Raw genomic sequence first — 14665 nt, 5'->3', positions numbered from 1 at the left:
AATAAGCAGACTAAAGGGCTTGGCCCAGTGCCAGGGTTAACTGTACCTCTCCATTCTCTTCACAACAAGAAGCCATCCATCTATACCTCTCTCTTCTGACACCCTATTTATTCCCTCATTCATTTGTCATGTCCCCAATCAGCTGGATGAATAGAGGAGTATACTGCCTCACTGATGTATGGTCCTTCTAATTAAGACCAAACGAAAAGATCTGTTACTCAACTTAACTGTTGTCACTCTCTCTCTCTCTCTCTCTCTCTCTCTCTCTCTCTCTCTCTCTCTCTCTCTCTCTCTCTCTCTCTCTCTCTCTCTCTCTCTCTCTTCATTGTGAGTAAATCTCATTGTTCTGTCTTTTCTGGTGTAGGACCTGCGTGTAGGTCATCTGAAAAGAAAAAGAGTTGGTACGGAGGAGGACAAAGAGAGAAGTGAAGGAGAGAAAGAGAGAGCAGTCTGGCATCCACGATGCTTTTTTGTTTATTTACGGTGTTTAAAACAAAAACAGCAAGGCGATGAGGATCTCACCAGCAGGAAACCCCCTTAGAGACGCACAGCATATTCAAAGGCATGCAAATGACATGCTCAGAGAGGCGCCGAGTTCATTTTGGAACTGCTTAATTACCTCATTTCTAAAATAACGTGTGCTTTGTTTACCAGTACAGCACATGTAGGTAATGGCTCAGTTTTTTGTTTTCAAGTCACTACCCCAAAAACACCCACTTTTGCCCTGTCGCTGACACTGACAAAAACAACAGCTCGGGAGAATTAATATAACAATGAGCTGGGTGAACAAAAACAATATATTTAGTTGAGAAAAAAAGACTACAAGTTTGCAGAGCGCTGACAGGTCCCGAACTTAAAATATAATTACAATATTTATATTCTTGTTAAACAGCATTGACAAAGACAAATGTGCCAGTCTCACTCACAATTCTGAAAACCCAATGACCATCCAAGGCAAGGCAAGTTGAAGCACATCTGATCTCTTCTGGAAGCTGATTCTAGCTACAGGTGGCATAATAGCTAAATGCTCATGCACCTTGTTTTCAGCGAACCCTTGGTATTTCTAACTGACCCAATGATCTGAATAATCCGTTCATATTTAATTAGCATATCAGTCATGTATTTGGGTCATAAGCCATGAAGTGATTTATAAACGAGTAACAATACTTCAAAATGTATTCTAAGTGTAAGGACCTGATGTGCTCAGATTTTTTGGTTCTGGTCATAATTCTGGCAGCAGGGTTCTGTATGAGCTGTAGCTCTCTTATGGCCTTTTGGGGGATCCCAGTAAGGAGTCCATTGCAATAATATACCCTGCTGGTGATGAAACCATGAACACATTTCTCTAAGTGCTGTCTTGAGACAAAACTTCTGATTCTGGCTATATTTCAGAGATGGTAGTAAGCTGATTTGCTTATCGCTTTTTACATGACTACTGAAATTAAAGATACAATTTGTAGAATCTGCCGCTAGAGGGCGCATGATCAAAATAATAACAATGACATAGATTAATGACGCTCTGAAGTAGCGTGGAATGATGGGATTTGTTGTCTTTAACTCAAAACCGCTGATGGCCATCAATCAGACCGGAATGAGAAATCTTGTTCATCGATAAGGTAAAGTAATCAAGTTTAATAAATGTTGTATTTGATGACAATTTTATTTCATTACGTAAGGTTTCATTTAATGTTCAAAACTAAATTGTTAGTCATAGATGTTACAGTATTAGTCCAATTCGATGGTGTGTTAACACAGCACAGAATTCAGTGTTCAGATTACCACAAACAAAAGAGTACCAAACTGTTGTCATGTGGTTTCTACATCAGTAAAGGCGGTAACAAAGGGTAACGTGAATATTAACGTCATTGAACGGCGACTGCACTGCCCCGTGTCACTGTTTAGATTAGAATAGCAATTTTCTCATAATTTACAAGTAGTTGAAAACATTAGAGATATTGCTAGTAATCAGCAGGATAAAATATATAACACTGACCTAGTGGATTCTGGATATTTTACTGCAAATATCTTACAATTTGCCCTCCTAAGGTCAGACTCTAAGGGTGTTTTCACATATACACTGTTTAGGTCGGCCCAAATGACATGTCGCTCCGAGTATGGTTCGTTTGGGTCAGTGTGAACACAACAGCCGCACTCGGGTGCACACTAAACGGCCGCTCCGAAACCACTCTAAATAGGTGGTCTCGGAGCGGCTGTCGCCGAACTCTGGGGCGACCCACCTGTGGTGTGAACACTGCTGGACCTCGGGCCGAACCAAATACAGGAAGTTCTCCACATGTTTGAGCCACTGGGCTTCCGTTGTGACGTGAGCCGGGTTTTATATTGTGGGTTAACAACAAACAAGCCAATCCTGGTCTGTTGCAGAGATTTTATAAATGCATAGCTGTCCTCCACACACAAATAGTGACATTACGGGCTTTTTAGCAAATGGCTCCGTGAGAAAGGCTTTAATAGAACAGCTACGCAATTTCGCATTAAAGCAAAGAAACTTCGCAAAGACGTGCATCGTTTATCTTCACATCTTGATAGCTGCGCTCTAGCTTGGTCCAACCAGACTCTCGTACATTCATTTCATTTGTACAGAGAGTCTGGCCACGCTCCATTGCAAAGTGTTACTTCCGTTAAGGAGGGTCCACTGTTGAAGTTTAAAACTATTGGATCTGCCCAGATTCACTCTGAATCTGCCATAACCAATCGCTAACGTTAGGGCGTGACGTATATCATGCACCGAAACTGGCCGGAGACAACAAGTACGAATAATCAGACAAACAAAACTTAGCAAACCTGGTTCTTGCTCCAGCTTTAACTTCTGTATATTCGGCAGTTTTGCAACAACAGACCAAATAGATTTTCTCACGTCTTTCTCCGCTGCCATTACTGAACTACCACTCAAACTGACGCACAACCTCAACATCATCGTTCTTAGCCACCCCCATCTGTTCGCTGATTGGTCCTGCAGATTTTTGCAGGAGAAAACGAAACTCTACAGAGCAGTCCCAGACGTAGTACTGAAGCAAAATGAAAATTAAGCGGAAGCATGTAGGAGGGCGGAGCCAGGCTAGCTGCGCTCTCCCTGTCAGGCTGGTTGTCGTGGGGGTGGTCATGAGACGGTAAGAGTTGTCAGAGACCAGTGACAGCGCTGACCGTTGTCACGTGGTGTACGGTGCGGCATTTCGAGTACAGTAAAAAAAATTTGAACATGGACCGCACTAACTGAAAAATTATACAACGTATTTTGGTCCGCTCCGAGGCCGCACCACGGTGCGCACCAACATATGTGAAAACACCCTAAGATTACATAGCCTGACGTTGTCATACTCAATTCTAGTCAGAATTTGAGTCTGATACCGCTCCATTGAGCTAAAATTATGAGGCGTGTCTCAACCGAAAAATGCCTCTGCACTCAATTGGATAGACATACGACCAATCAGAGCAACGGAGTGTGTGATGTTGAAATGGCGTCTTTAGCAGCCTGACCGAACTGCTAGTTATTTCGCTACAATGATACTAACATCATTGTAATTATACTAAGTCTGAGTTAGCGAAGGTACATCAACACCTACTATGTTTACAACATTTCATTTATATCACAACATTAAGTATTTACTAAGTCATACAGTAAGACTATCTCTTACCATTTGTACGTTAGGTGAACTTCATCCACGACGATAGCTACCCATTACGTTGGCTTGAAAAATATCGGAGCCTAGCACGTCCCTCCACTTATTCAGCAACCACGATTCCAGGCTTCCGAAAAGAAGCTGGCAACGACCGCTAATTATATCCATCTCGTCGTGCACGCCGAGTTGCATCGCCATGATACCCATTTCAGTTGCTTCTTTAACTTTGTCCTCCATAGAAAGGACGGCGAAAACATAAACAAATGTCTTGATCGCGTTTCTCTGTTCCTCTTTTTAAATCAATGCTCTGTCGATATCTTTTAGAACAGACTCAATGTCAGAATCCACACATCTGAATTCACCAGCGGCAGCCATTTCATTGTAAACAGATTGAACACACGCGCTCTTTGGTGACGTGGTTGATACGTTACTGTTGATCATCTGTCCATCATCGTATAAAGCCCGCCCTCACAATTTGATTTGTTGGCCGGTTTTGGTATTCGCATAGTAGCTCCTCAACGGTGAATCCCCAGACCGATCTTCCCCGTTTTTCAAATTGTGGTGGCGGGGCTAAGATCGGCTGGCACTCAGGCTAAAGATTACACTCAAATTTCTGACATTATTTTGTGTCTTTAGACCCCTAGAGTCAAGGTATGTGTTAACCTTGAGAGTTTCATCTTTATTTCCAAATACAATGACTTCAGTTTTGCATTTGTTTATCTGGAGGAAGTTTTGACTCATCCAACTGATTTCATCAAAGTCATTGGGTGACAGGGCTAAGTATATCTGGGTGTCATCTGCATAGCTGTGGAAAGCAAATTGGGTAATTTTCATTATTTGACCAAGCGGGACATATACAAATTGAACAGAAGCGGTGCAAGAATTGAGCCCTGTGGGACTCCACATGTCATGGATGTCCACTCAGATTCTTGGGGCCCTATCTTGCACCCAGCGCAATTGACTTTGTCAGTGACGCATGTATCATTTCGTATTTTGCACTGGCGCACAGCGGGTTTTTCCCTCCAAAGACGCACGTCGGCAAACTAGGGAATGAACTTGCGCTCCCTGGGCGGTTCAGCGCAAAAAAGGAGGCGTGCTCCGGCGCAAACCATCTCTTATGCTATTTTGCAGTTTCAAAAAGCAATTGCGCTACTAACCAAAAAAAACTAGTCTAAAGTCAGTGGCGCGTTGCGCGTGGTTCATTATGCTATTTTAAGGGCGCATGCTTGACCATAATGTATAGCGTGCAGAACGCGCATTGCTTATCTAATCTACACAGATGCAACAGTTATCTTTGCAAATCATAAATTGTTACAATAAAAAATATAAGATAATGGAAATCATTAAATCATAAATTGTTACAATAAAAAATATTAATACATGAGATAAGGGAAATCATTGTGGTGAGCATTGTGGTGATAGTTTTTATTTATTTTGTGCGGCAGCGTTAAACAATTATCATGCAAATAACGATTAAAATATTTTCATAAGTTTGTTGTGTGGCTGTATTACGTTTATTTTATCTAAATAATAATTAAAATGTTTTCATAAGAAACCTTCATGTATGTGAACTTGATTTGTAAGTGTACTTTGGGGTTGGACCTTGCTTGCGTTTCTTGTGTCCGATTTCAAAACCCCAAACCCTTTCAGCGGTGAGGGTGGACGCAGCGATGTCCTCCTGTGTGCCCGGCGTGCCCGATTTATGCTGGCAAGCTTGGGATCCCCCCGTCTCCTGACATCATTGTGCTTGGCGCAGCTGATGAGACAATTGCGGCTATTTCCTCTCACGCCTGTTTAACCAACGCTGATTTGTGCGGGTTTCTCCCATCCCCATACAAAACAACTTCTCTGTCTTTGACTGCTTTTACAAGAACGTGGGTCTCCTCGGCTGTGAACCGCTCCTGGCGTGCGCCTGTCAAATCCGTCATAATAATAGCAACCCGCCATGGAACTTGCGCCCTTGCATTTAAAGAGAATGTTGGATAGCGTTCTGATTGGTTTATTTGACGTTACGCCCAAACCACACCTATGAATAATGAACCTACTTCAGACCAACCCCTTAGTGATTTGCGCCCGGCGCAAGACTTCTTTCTCCCGCCGGGAAAATAGCAACAGCGCCCAAGATCCGCCCACAAAGTCACTTGCGCTTTGGACTTGCGTTTCAGATCGTTAAAATAGGGCCCATGGTGTCTACTATGTAGTAACCTCTCCATTTTAGGTATGATTTAAACCATTTAAGGACCATCTCAGAGAGACCTACCCAGTATTATCTTTATGAGCACTGTCTCTGTGCTGTGATGCTGACGGAAACCATATTGAAAATTGTCCAGATAGCCAATTGAGTAAGAATTTGTTCAGCGAATTGAAAACAACCTTTTCGATGATCTTGCCTATAAAAGGAAGATTTCACACTAATCCACCATCATTGTACCTGCTGTAGATTGTAAAATGTATGCATTAATGCCATAATGTTTATGACAGACTTCAATGAGAACAGATAGCTTTGAATTGCTGTATATTCTTATAGTTTATCATAATAGATCTCGACTCTATTTACAAATGATGTTAATAACTAGCCATTGGAAGTTAAGACCTTAGAAAAAGGCGTGTATAATATTAAACACAACGTCACACTCCACTGCTCCTTAAAACATGTGTTAAAGAGACGAAGGGAGAGAAATACTATAGAGAGAGAGAGAGAGAAAGAGAGAGAGAGTTTGTAGAGCTAGTAAGGTGGTGAAAAGTGAGAAGACGCCTTGAAAAGAATCAATTACAGTAAAACGCATCAGAATCACTCGTGCATTTAATACATCTCATATCTGAGCATTTCAGCCCATTCCCTCATGCCTGCTGCATCAGCCTGGCCCATCTGCACAGCTTTGCAAAGTAGCAATATTTAAACTAATATCGATGCATTATGAGCCAACAAATCCTTTAAACAGCACATTAGGATGAATTGTTGCAGGGCTGTGATATCAAATAACGGGTATCAGCAGCAGAGAAAGCCCCTCGTTTCTCATCTGTGGAACACAATAGCACATTTGGCAAGGTGAGTAAGAAAAGGAGAAAGAGCAACATGACTCGGGCCATGAGCGTAAGGTGATCCTTGTTTTTGCATTAGGGAAATTGACAGTACTTGAGTTAAACGTTTGAGGATTACCTTCCATAAGCATTTTCTGTTATTGTCAGAAAACACTTAAAAATATGTTGTGCTAGCTGTTTACGTTGTGTTTTACAGAATAAAATAAACACGCCGCCAAATGTTGACGTTTCCCCCAGCATTCTGAAATGATATTCGTCACGCACCCTGCAGTGACCTCAATCGGCAGAAAAGACATGTTATTTAAACCAACATACTTAATCCAATGTCAAAAATAAATGACACGTTCACGTAATAAAAAAGTAATATCCCACAGCTGCTCACTAAATCTTTCTTTTCATGTCATCCCTTAGTGGACAAGACATGTTTATTACCAAATAACAAGAAGGAGGACAGGGATAAAACTGCGGCATGAGAACAGAACGACTGTTTTCCTTGGAGTCCACGTTGTAGACATGATGTAAGCCTGTAGGGTCCCTCACCAAGGGCCTGCAGGAACACTTGTTTGTTTCGTCCCCCAGACCTGGCAGCACACAAATATTTACCCTGATACACATTTCATACACTTGCTAGCGGACAATGTCTACACGTGTAGGACAACCGTGCAAAAAAGAGGACACATGAAATAACAGTGTTTCTTAAACAGATGAAGATGGAGTACACCCAACACGAGATGCCCAATCGCAGCTCAAGCAACTGCCGCCTAGCGTCCGAGCCGACCCACCGCGCTTCAAATTAGACTACCTGATCATTCATTACCTGCCCACACCTGTCAAACCAAACAATGAATATACAGCAGAGAATTGATGACTATTTGGACTGCATGTGGCAAAAAGGCTTTAATTTAATGCTATACTCTGTGTGGATAAAGCGACAGTTGTGATTGATTTGACGAAGTGGTCCAGATTTATCTTGCAAATGGAGTAATAGCTGTTCTGCGGCACGGAGGGTGATCTTGCACCAAGCTGATAACGCAAGGAAAGAACAGAGGAGGTAAGTCCCAACGGCTCGGTGGCACATCATGAGGAATCTTCTCAAAGTGTCGTGGAACAGATTGTCTTGGTCAAGGTTATGATACACTCATAAGTCTTAAGGAGTGTGTGTGGCACTCAGCTGCCACCCCCCCACCAAACGACCCTCCTTACAAGGTGACCTGAAGGAGGAAGCGAATAAGCAAAGACTAATCAGCATTTTTCTATGCGAGGCACTGAAATTGGGACAGAGACAATTAAGTGGATGGACTTGGAAATGTGGCTCACGGCAAGGAAAAACAGAATTTCAAAGGTGCACAAAACAAACAAACCACAACTGTCCTCTGTTCACTGAAGTATCTCTGCAGAGCTGAGGATTGTGACACAAGACTCTTTTTTTGGACTAGGAGAATTAACACAAACACACACGGACAGAAAAGCATTGCATGCAAATGTACAGTGTGTTGTCTCAGAAGAATGAGTTTCCATCACACACCATCGCCCCCTAGTTCCGCTCGGTGAGCCGAGCAGACTCCCCTCAATTCATTTATAAATGCGAGAGGGTTTCTGCATGAAACTGTTCTCTTCTACACTACATTTTAGTCTACTTGCATGTTTTGTTGAATAATGGGGGTGGGGTAGAAATGGTACGGTAGCGAAAGAAAAACAGAGGATGGCAATCCACGAGTGAAGCCATTGATAATGTTTTGTTTGTGAATAATCAAAGGTGTCTGAAGCCAAAGTGTGTCTCACTGGTATCTGTCATTTGGGTGTCAATCCAACTGGCACATTTTACACTTCTCTAGCACACAGACCTCACCTGCTGACACACACACTCTGGATGAATCTAAGAGCTGTCCAATCCATCAAAATGGGAATGAATGGGAAAAATTATAAATAGTGCATAGGAATTTTGAGAATATTTGAGTGACACTCTATTTTAGAATCCATTCAGGCGATCTCCGGATCTATACTCTCATTCTGGCGTAATAATCAAGGACTTTGCTGCTGTAACATGGCTGCAGGAGGCGCAATGATATTACGCAATGCCCAAAAATAGTCCCCTGCTATTGAAAGATACTAAGGGGACTATTTTCAGCTGCTGCGTGGTATCATTGCGCCTCCTGCAGCCATTTTACGGCAGCAACGTCCTTGATTATTACGCCAGAATTAGAGTATAGTTTCTAGCCATATCTGCCTAGAAAATCGCAACTTTTAATTTTCCATCTGTATTAGTACACGATGTAACTACAGAGAAGAGTGAAAATTTAAAAAGGGAAACTATCGAAACTCTCTGGTTATTTTTGAGCTTGATGCTAAATGGTATAATCAGATTCAATGGATTATGCTAAGCAATGCTAAAAGTGGTAGCAACAGACCCGGAGATCAGCTGAATGGATATCAAAACGGTAAAAATCAAATATTTAACTCTAGTGGAGCTGGAAAATGAACATATTTTCAAATAAAGTGAAGTAGTGTCCCTTTAAAGAACGACTTCACTATATACAGCAGCATGGGATGGATGTTTTCATAAAAATACATCGAAGGTCTTATGAGGGCATGAGTGTTCCTCAAAGCTCAACCCCGACCTCTTCTTAGCTCCTTCTCCCAGATGTAAATTTGTTAAAAATTATAATTTTTCTATGCTTAGAAATGCAAAGTACACTGATACAATACGGCATAAACCAGGCTAGGCTAGCTAGGTGCACAGTCTGCCTACAATATACAAAGTCTAACAGGGACAAACAGGAAAAAAAGTCCTGGTTTCTTCTCGTTTTAAAATACAATGACATATAATTAAATTACTATTATTTTAAGCATTTAAACCAGTTTTTATAAACACATTGCAGATTATTTAAGGCAGGTTACAGATGCGAAACGTGTTAATATTTACGTGAAGGATTGTGTGTCAGAATATCTTGAGGGTGATTAATGAAAATTTCTGAAAGCTCTATACTGCGCAGCATTGCGCTAGGTTGTGCACTAATACGAGGCACTGCGGGTTGCCTGCGTCTGTCTTTCCATCTGTCTACCTGTCTACTCTAAAAGCTGTTAATGCATAATATTCAGTCCTTCAATGAGGTGTGCGAGCCTCTCTCTGTCACATGAAACGGGCACGCAGCTTAACCAGGTCAACTTAAAACAGCTTTACTCCTCCTTAAATTTCCTGTGCCTGCACTTCACACGCCAGTGCCAGTTTTTGGTTTTCTCCTTGTCTTGCTCTCCTCTACTTCCACACTTTCATACATTCTGTTTATGAAAAGTATGCAATCGGAGGCCTCGTGCGAGCACGGATGTTCCTCAAAGCTCAACCACGACCTCCTTCTCAGCTGGATTCCTGAGCGAGACACTGATATCTACCTCTGCGTGAATCCTGTGTAGTACATTTAATTCCCAGTGAAACACGGCGGGCAGGGACGCTTCATCGGGGGAACAGAAAGGCATTTGAGAGCAGATTAAGAATATGAAGAGCAATATTCCCGTCGGCGGCATCCGCATGCGCCCAGGATTACAGGGTTCTGGGGAGATTACTGGCAGGGGAAGAGAGGTTACAGTACAGGCCTTGAAAACTTCTCATTCTCACCTGCAGTAGGGCACGAAGCAGATGTGCACACAAACATCTAGTAGTTTCAGAGTTTTATATAAAGTATAGCATATCGGAGTCTGCGTTTGGGCTAATATCATGTCTTAGGTTCAAGCACGCTAGGTCATTAAATGTAATATCTTATTATAAATTTGAAACATACATTTTACATACTTTATTACGACCACAAAATAAACAATATAGTGTGACAGTTTAAACGTCTGCTATTGTTAAGAATTCAGTATGATTTTCAGTTATAGACATTTTAGCCATTATTCATTATTAATTACAGAACACATCTGAAAAAGTGGTGATACCTTTAAATAGTCCCTTGACATATAGATGAGATGCGATTTCAAAAGAACCCCAGAGATCAGATTTCAGATGTGGCGATTACTCACAGCCATCAGTCATCTTACAGATGACAAAGAGTTTGTGTACATCACGGTGTAATTGCATACACATGTCCAGCATGTGCAGTTACCTGATCATTGCCTTTTTTTACCAAAAGGCAATGTTTTTTTTACATTTAGATATGAGAAAGCATGGGTATGAGTAGACAGCGAGCGACTTTTTTGTGTTTTTTTTAAGTATATGGAGATGGTGTCCCGTTTTTTTCTGTGCCTTAACTGTCAGAACCGATTTTAAGTTCTGGCATGTGGTATTTAACTTTACCGCTGGCCCGTCGCTTGGTTAACAGCATGCCACGCGTGCAAAGCAAGCAAAGGAAATCTGTCCCCCCAAGGAAACGGCTAACAATGCTACGACCTGGCAATTCCCCTCCGCACCTTTTGCGTGAGGGAACACGTACATATCACATGCTCAGCCGCCATGTGCAATCAATTACAAGCCTTAATGAATGCCAGCCGGGAGTCACGGCGCATGTGAGCTTGTGCAGGCATTTCAACCACAGCTTTACCATGAAAATTAAAGACCTATATTAAAACAAATTACAAGGCAGGGGAAAAAAACTAGATTACCATTTTTACTTAGCCTGACTTCTAAACAACAGCGAAGGGGAGAGACCAAAAACAAGCATAGGATGCAACGTGTATCGGGAGAGATAGAAAGCAGGCGTTACCAGTCCCCAGACACAAGTGTTAACCTTGTTGCTGATGAAGAGGCCAAATGCATGCTGGGAGGAAGGAAGGAGGGTGGGTGTAACCCAGCCACTTCATGCAGAGCTGTAGTGTCCCTGCCAGTCTTGCAGTGTTCCTTGTTCAACCAGAGGCCCAAGAGACACGCAACAGGGACTTTCCCAACCAGATTCCGTGCCCTTAGCTTCCGAAAAGTGCCTAGTAGTCATCAATTAGACTCTTGACAGGGAAGTCTAAATTTAAAAACACACACACAAACCAAGACAGGGTTCAATACACTCTTCCTAACACACTGTGGTTTTAATAACCTGACCGGATACCAACACAGCATACATTTTGAAGCTGTGAAGTCTCAGAAATAATCTTATAATCTCTTTGACAGTGAACAATGAACATAAAACGTCAAAACAACTAGACTTTAAAGATACACATGTATATAAAATAAGATACATTTAGATCAACACAACACATCAAAAAAGCTCATAAATTACTCACTGTATCCCAACACAGACCAAAAAATAAATAAATAAAACAATTGCAGTGCATAATGGTAGTTATACAGTTATTACCTGTGCGTACCGTAAATTGCTCTTTAAAATTACAGAACAATTCCATTGGGGCGACAGACGCCCTCATTATCCATCGGATTAGAGGGCAAAAGTGATCCAAACCCTTTTTAAACAACATCCAAAGCTTCATCAGCGGATACATCTCTACTCATAAGGCTACGAATTTGTCATTATTGAGATAATACGAAGGATGAATTACCCAGCGTGCATGAGCCTCATGGTGCCTGACCTGAGATCAGTCCCAGATGAAAAGAACTGGTGGGCTCAGAAATTCATTTTCATATAGCAAATGGCCATCATAATCGGTATGCTTAAAGTCCATCTGAAGAGACGTGTACATCTGCGAGTACCTTGGAATGAAAATGTGGACTATATATTAATATATATATATGGAGAAAAGCTAACAAAAAAGGCAAAATTACTGCTAAATTCAAACTCGGATTTAACATATCATCCTGCATTTTACATCCTCATCACTTGTGCATTGGAAGCGTTATAAATGGGAAGATGATTTGGAAAGAGCAAGAATATTGGAGCCAGTACTGATCTAGGTCATGATAAAGTTGACCCTTGCTTTCTTATTTTGAACTCATCTCCGATTCTCCCATTTCTTACGCACACATGTACACACAATTTCCTGTCAAGACTGATCCCCTTTCAGGGGAAAGGGGCTTTTAAATGATTTAGCACTATGATCCCGAGACATTCCAAGCAATTTCATACACCACTGATATTCACAATGATGCTCTTAGGAAATGTCTGGGCATATGCTACCCCCGTCGTTCGCATACGCATACGCGCAAACACAATCGCAATTGTGACATTGGTGTGAGATATAAAAAAAATAATGCAGGGGATTACGTCCTGATACTAGGCCTTATTTACTCTTAGATGTATTAGGAGAAACACCTGCCTCCGACTCCAACAGGATCAAGAGATTAATCTTACTGAGACTTAATACATACAGATGGTCAGACAGGAAAAATTAGAAAAATATGAAATATGAATACATTTGTCTTGTATAATATGAAATGCGATTCATCTATTGCAGAGATTACAGCTTGATGCATTGCTGTACTTAACAAGGAGACAAAGTTAATTTCTTTATAGGCCAAACGTTACTGGCAAGATCCCTAGAATAATAATGATTCTTCTGGGAATATTATATAAATTAAACTTAAGCCGTCTTCTCTGTTTGCATATTAATGGCTGCTGGTGTATTGTTGCTTTTGATTCATACGCTGTCAGGTACTCATGCAGCTGCGACAATGCTCTGCACCTAACATCTGACAGCTAAAAACATGGCATTTATTTATTAGACACACAAGCACCTTTGATGCTTTAGACATCTTACAATAGGGGATTTTTTAATCTAGGCCTTTATTCTACTTCTACAAGATTTTAGTATTTTCAATTGAAGATTTTTCAAATGGCACCGATCTACTGACAACACTCAATGCAATGTATTTTCAATGGATGATCGCTAAAACACTATTTAGTAATACACTGTTTTAAAAGAGCAGAAATAGCAAAGGTGATAGCACTGAATTGCTTCAGGCAAACACAAAGTCTTTATAAAAGCAAACATTATTAATGCAAACACTGATTTGCTAATTAATAAACACACAACATTAACAATATAAAACTTTGTATTAAAAAACTACAATTTAAATATTTTCCTAATCATTATTCTTGTTTGTGTTCCCATTACAAATTATTCAAACATCCTTTAGAAATCTACTAAAATTAACATATAAAAATTTAACCTAAATGTTTTTTTCAGTATGCTCGGGCTTCTAACCAGAAGTGTCTGGTACCGGCAGTGAAGTTAACTTTGCGTCTCTTTAACTTACACTCTGAAAAGTGATCCAGTAATCTCGCTTTGTGTCTCATTCCCCCCAACACCCTATGGGCCTCTACTTCCTGACAAAGGTCCCTCTCAATATCCTGGACTGAGAACATGAGGGTAGAGAAAGGTACGAGTAAGTGAGGAAGACAGAGGGCAAGTAGGAAGAACATGAGAGGCCTGGCGTGCCAGGTAGTGCTTAAAAAAAAGAGGCCATTTAGACTGAGTTTAGATCACAGGCAACAGGAATGAGGGGAGGCAAGACGCCTGCTAGACGTCGAATAATCAACATCTTTACTCCCTTAACACAGGCACACATCACAACAGAGGTGCTAGTTTTAGGCAGCAGACACAGACGCCACTCTGCCGTTTCAGTCCACACATTAATAAGAAAACCACTAGCGTGACTGACTCTGTCCTAACACTTGAAAGTCTTTAAATTATAGCCTCTGATCTGGATATGACCCACTCCGCTTACAAGGCCTTTTGAACAACATCCAAAGAGAACATAGTCCAGTTCTATTATAAAATCTGCCTAATAATGTGATAACATATAGGAATTTCTACCAAAAGGAATATTAATTTAGAGGGCACTAGAGGGCACTGCTCTTATTCTATTGCAATATCAACCTTATTGACTTCCATTCCCCCTAACAATATCTGAATCTCACAAATTTTAGTTAATAAAATATTGTTTGAAATCATTTAAAAGTAAAAAAAAATTCAGGACTAAATGTATTCTTTAGGCATCGTCAGTGTTTAGTGTAACCTCTCTTGAGCGTTTTTGAGCAGAATGAAGTTAAAAGACTAATTTCTTTAAAATTTTATTTAGGTTTAAGAGATCCTGCAGTTTCCTGCTA

At 41.0% G+C, this 14665-nt stretch overlaps 1 long non-coding RNA gene across 5 annotated transcripts in view; it reads right to left on the bottom strand.

Annotated features, from left to right (window-relative positions):
* LOC129444652 (uncharacterized) overlaps window positions 1-14665 on the bottom strand; it is a 70175-nt gene that overhangs the window by 45651 nt on the left and 9859 nt on the right. For 3 of the 5 annotated variants that reach the window (XR_008644555.2, XR_008644554.2, XR_012359963.1), the window contains exon 2: window positions 11399-11623. The exons of the other annotated variants lie outside the window; for them this stretch is intronic. This is a non-coding gene — a long non-coding RNA (uncharacterized lncRNA). The remainder of the gene's footprint in view (window positions 1-11398; window positions 11624-14665) is intronic. 5 annotated transcript variants of the gene reach the window in all.

Source organism: Misgurnus anguillicaudatus, chromosome 21 (assembly GCF_027580225.2).
Source record: "Misgurnus anguillicaudatus chromosome 21, ASM2758022v2, whole genome shotgun sequence".
Classification (NCBI taxonomy): Eukaryota; Metazoa; Chordata; class Actinopteri; order Cypriniformes; family Cobitidae; genus Misgurnus; species Misgurnus anguillicaudatus.
The sequence above is the reverse complement of the archived record's forward strand: the minus strand, read 5'-3'. Positions and strand labels throughout refer to the sequence as shown.